This window comes from Pseudophryne corroboree, chromosome 1 (assembly GCF_028390025.1).
Source record: "Pseudophryne corroboree isolate aPseCor3 chromosome 1, aPseCor3.hap2, whole genome shotgun sequence".
Taxonomy (NCBI): domain Eukaryota; kingdom Metazoa; phylum Chordata; class Amphibia; order Anura; family Myobatrachidae; genus Pseudophryne; species Pseudophryne corroboree.
The window spans coordinates 809,741,461-809,747,460 of record NC_086444.1 but is presented as its reverse complement, the minus strand read 5'-3'; positions in this window follow the sequence as shown (position 1 = coordinate 809,747,460).

Sequence of the window (6,000 nt, the reverse complement as noted above, 5' to 3'; positions counted from 1 at the left end):
AAATGGACACATTCAAAAATATGCACATTCTCTGTTCCAGTACCATGTACAATACGACAAATACTTGACGTGGGCCAATCATGTGAACTTTGATGGTTCCAAGGGCAAATTTCCGCTGCCCAAAAATCTGGTACATGACATCATGGGTAGGTGTGAATGCCGCGTGAGGATTGGTGCTCCAGAAAAGAGGAAGATAAGGGATACCATAAATGCTGTGCTGAGAATGAGGAGGAAAATGCCTTGGAAGATCCACTTTGATGAAACCAGATCATTACCTACCGATCCTCCTAGCTTCAGCACATCAGCTTGACACAGCTGGAGCTAAAAAATTGTGGCACTGTACCTGTATGACCTGTAAATTTTCTGGGGCTGCATGCACTGTGCTGAATCCACTTGGAGCAGCACGGTTACTCAAAGGGGAGTGCATGAACTTGGCTCACCACATTCCTGATGGGAGTGTCTAGCCCTGGTAATGTAAGGGCCTGGTACAAGTTGCCCCTTTTATTCCCCTGGCACCAGTTGATTTTTTTTGGTGCTGCTGTATCTAACCAGTAGCAGCCGAGTCCATTGTGCTGTGTCCATCTGGGGCCTTGTGCTGTGTTTCCATCCAGGGGCTGCTGTTGTCCGTCCTCTGTTCTGGTGTCCATATGCGACAGTGTTAAAAATCAAAATACAAAAACTAAAAATAATACAAAAAAGCAAAACCTAAAAATAAAAAAATAAAGTACAAAAACCATTACCCCGCACCCCCACCACAAAAAAACAAATAAAAAAAAGTTAAAGTTGATATTGTTACTGTATTTGTGATGTTACCTTTTGATTAAAGTACCGTACAGTATGTGTGATGTTGGCTTTCTTATTACAATACAGTATGTGTGATGTTACATGTTCCTACTGACTTTGTCCCACGTCCATGCTGTAAATAAAGTGTTTCAATCCCCAAGCATCTGAGTCCATTGTGCTGTGTCCATCCAGGGGCTGCTGTTGTCTGTTTCTGTTCTCCGTTCTGCTGTCCGTATGCGCCCATGTTCCAAAATCAAAAGACAAAAACTAAAAATAATACAAAAAAACAAAAACTTTAAAAAAAACACAAAAAAAAACCCATTACCCCACACCACCAAAAAAAATAAAAAAAATGTTAACGTTGATATTGTTACTGTATTTGTGATGTTACCTTTTGATTAAAGTACCGTACAGTATGTGTGATGTTGGCTTTCTTATTACAATATGTGTGATGTTACATGTTCCTACTGGCTTTGTCCCACGTCCATGCTGTAAATAAAGTGTTTCAATCCCCAAGCGTCTGAGTCCATTGTGATGTGTCCATCCAGGGGCTGCTGTTGTCTGTTTCCGTTCTCCGTTCTGCTGTCCGTATGCGCCCATGTTCCAAAATCAAAAGACAAAAACTAAAAATAATACAAAAAAACAAAAAAATTAAAAAAATAATAAGAAAAACCCCATTACCCCACACCACCCAAAAAAAATTAAAAAATGTTAACGTTGATATTGTTACTGTATTTGTGATGTTACTTTTTGATTAAAGTACCGTACAGTATGTGTGATGTTGGCGTTCTTATTACAATATGTGTGATGTTACATGTTCCTACTGGCTTTGTCCCACGTCCATGCTGTAAATAAAGTGTTTCAATCCCCAAGCATCTGAGTCCATTGTGCTGTGTCCATCCAGGGGCTGCTGTTGTCTGTTTCCGTTCTCCGTTCTGCTGTCCGTATGCGCCCATGTTCCAAAATCAAAAGACAAAAACGAAAAATAATACAAAAAAACAAAAAACTTTAAAAAATATACAAAAAAAACCCATTACCCCACACCACCAAAAAAAATAAAAAAATGTTAACGTTGATATTGTTACTGTATTTGTGATGTTACTTTTTGATTAAAGTACCGTACAGTATGTGTGATGTTGGCTTTCTTATTACAATATGTGTGATGTTACATGTTCCTACTGATTTTGTCCGTAAATAAAGTGTTTCTTAAAATAAACATGACGTGGTTTCCAATTTTTTTATTCCCAACTTCCTCATATACTGTACTGTATAAATTAGTACTATTGTATGATGGGCATTCAATTAAGAGTGGTATATGTAAAACAACTTGGTTAGGCATCTTGTTTCACTGGTGTCTATGGCAGCCTGGGGAGCACTGTTACTCAAGAGAAGGGGTTGTACTGTATGCACTGTACAAGCTTGCCGAGGGGCAGAATCCTTGGGCATTTCAGGGCATGGTAGAAGTGTCCCCCATTTTATCCCCCTGTTACTGGGCATGAGTCTATGGCTTGTGATGGCTTCATCCAGGCAGGGTCATACTGTTACTGTACTAGCACTTTGTAGTACATACAACTTTGTATATACAATACAGTAGGTCACCATTGGTACTGTACATTACCAGTTTATCCTAATCAGTTTTCCAGTGATACAGTACATGCCACCCACTGTATTATACTGTACATGTCACACTTACTGTATGCTATTGCTACAATGTACAGTATGCTCAATCTACTGTGAGATAGTGTCCTAGTACCTTGCATTGTACTGCTGCCATGACCCTTGATGCATCTTTCTGCATTCCTTGCAAAGCACACTTGGGGTAGATGTACAGTATGAAACAGTAAGAAGACGGAGAAGTGTGCATACAGGCCCTCATTCCGAGTTGTTCGCTCGCAAGGCGAATGTAGCAGAGTTACACACGCTAAGCCGCCGCCTACTGGGAGTGAATCTTAGCTTCTTAAAATTGCGACCGACGTACGCGCAATATTGCGATTACAAACGAGTTAGCAGTTTCAGAGTAGCTCCAGACTTACTCTGCCTGTGCGATCATTTCAGTGCTTGTCGTTCCTGGTTGACGTCACAAACACACCCAGCGTTCGCCCAGGCACTCCCACCGTTTCCCCGGCCACTCCTGCGTTTTTTCCGGAAACGGTAGCGTTTTCAGCCACACGCCCCTGAAACGCCGTGTATCCGCCCAGTAACACCCATTTCCTGTCAATCACATTACGATCGCCGGAGCGAAGAAAAAGCCGTGAGTAAAAATACTTTCTTCATAGTAAAGTTACTTGGCGCAGTCGCAGTGCGAACATTGCGCATGCGTACAAAGCGGATTTTCACTGCGATGCGATGAAAAATACCGAGCGAACAACTCGGAATGAGGGCCACAGTATCAATCAACTGCTGCCTGTACATTGATTGATTGGCTGTTTGGAATGAAAATTCTGGTAATGGTTGATTGTCATTTGCTCTCATCCATTACCAGAATTTCATTCCAGACAGCCAGATCTGGCAGATTATCTGCCAGATAATTGTATGGTGTACAGTATGCCTAGCTTATACAGTAGAAAAAGATACTATACAATGGAGTACAATATAACAAAAAAAAATTTTTAAACAAAAAAAAAAATTAAAGAGATCTTAAAAGAAAATTGAAAAAGTGGTCCACTAACAGATGGACCACCACCCGCAGGAGCAGGATGGCACGCTGCAACTGTTCTGTGGGAAAAAAGGACAGTATTACAACACAAATACTGAATACTTTACAGTGTAGTAATGGCAATACAGTACTGTACTCTATATTAGACAATCTTGTTATTTACAATGTAAAGTACTGTATTGTCACTACAGTAAATCGAACACTACTGTATGCTGTTGAGGTAATTTAAGCATTGCTATAGTTTACCTCTTGTATAAGTGGGCTGCTGCCTGCCCGCTTCTGGGCCAGCCCACCTTTCTTGCCCCTGTCTAGGGCCCCCATAAATCATTGGCACTATATTGAAGAAAAGAAAACATTAGTCACATTCCATTACTATACAATTACTACTGTATACTGTAGGTACAGTATTATACTGTATTGCTGGTATTCAAAATATAAAGTACTGTACAAGAGTTTAGCTTCAACAGGTCATAAACAAATTATCAAAGGAATAAAACACCACAGTACAAGTACAGATCATGGTAAATACTGTAGACATTTATGCATTAGCAGTCATGACATTTCATGACAGCTTCAGTGTGGCAAAAACAGAGGGTTACAGTACTGTAGGTGGTGTTGTAAGGGGTTCTATAAATAATAGTGGACTGTACTCAGAGCCGGCCCTAACCAATATGATTCCCTAGACACGTTTTTGTCTGGTGCCCCCTTGCACAGACGCTATTGTCCGCCTCTGACCCTGTACCCCTTTCCCAGCACCATCACCTCTCAACCATAACAGTCCTCATTTTGGTGCTCCTACAACCTATATTTAAAATAGGAACAGTGTGCACATTCGGTGTGCATCCCAAAATGGTGCATGTTCTTGCTGGGAAGGGGCATGGCCACACAGTAATTCCCCAAGTTGAAATTACGCCACACAGTACTGCAACTATATTCACATTATATCATGCAATAGTGTCTCTTATTCTCGTTACATCATATGATAGTACCACATTACTCCTCAAAGTATTCCCACTTATTCACATTGCATCACATCAATTTGCTCTTTGTTCACATTAGACCACCCAGTAGTGAGTGCCCTTGCTATATGTTACGCAACAAAGTACTATAGTACCCCTTATACACATAATGCTGCACATTAGTAATGCATTTTGTATGCAGATAGAGACACAGTCTAACACAGAATATACTGTAGGCATAGGTGGATCCAGGGGTGGTACTAGGGGCCCGTGCCCCCCCCCTGTCGTTTCTGACTTCTTTTTTTCAAAGGGAGAACAGCAGCAGCACTGCTATTTCCGTCAGTCAGATTTGATAGAAGAGCTGGCAGGCACTAGGACCCGCCGCGGCTCTAACAGCAAGTCCTTGTGGTAACCAATGGGGAGGCTAGAGCTGCAGCTTCAGCCTCCCCATGCTCACACCGCTACCTATCTCCCCCACTGCCAGCAATCCAGAGTCCAGCCCAGGCGCTGGGTTCAAATGCCAGCATCCAGTAAGACTGTTACTTATGATGGCACAGAAGGGTGTGAAGATGATCAGCTCAGTGTTATACATGTTACAGTACAGTACAGTGCATTATGTATTTCTCTCTTATTACCAGGTGTCTCCTCCACTGGTTGGCGACGGACTGTAAAAAGATAAAATAGAGTTAGTCATATCAGTTTGACTTAAAATAATGTTGGAGAAAAAATACTGTAATTACAGTACCAACTATTGCTACTGTACAGTATATTTACCAAAAATGTATTCTGGCTCGTCGTCTGTGGGTAAAAGAGAAGAATATTATAAGATACAGTATACAGTAAAAAGTATAGTAATAGTACACTAGTGTCCAGGCCCGGTGACAGGTGGGTAAAAAAAGGGATGCTTGTGACAGGCATGGTGATTCCAAGGGGCCCCACCGAGACCATCAGAAAATTTGTGAGTGGCCCGTATGCCGGTGATTATGACTAGACTAAGGTAGCAACTTTTTTTTGTTTTGAATTATGTATACTGTACAGTACTGTACTGTATGTGCTACCTATTTACACTCCATGCAATGATGGCATATTGTACAGTACACTGAAAATATTTAGCAGTTACTGTACTGGTAATTTTTGGGATGACAGTATCAGCATACTGTAAGCATCCAACTGCGGACCCCAAACAGATGCCGCCCCTAGATACAGTACGTGCCTCTCGTGCCTAATGGGAAATTCATCACTGACAGTAGCTAGAGAGAGAGATGAATGGAGAGACAGTGACAAGGGGGGAGAGAGAGAGAGAGACAGGTAAATATAGTAAGATGGGAGTTTTTTTTAGAACAGGTGATGTTGTCCATACAGTAGCAACCAAATACAGTATTACCTACTGTACTGCATTATCGTCTGTAAGTGTAGCTAGATAAATGTTAATGTGGAATGTGATCGGTTGCTACTGTATGGGCAACATCACCAGTTCAAACAAAAACACTCATCTAAAGTCCCCCATCCACTATTCTGATTTGTGCCATTTTCATTCAATTTCTACGCATTTGCCAGAAAAATCTGATGAAAAGTGCTACTCTGATGGCATCAGATCAATGT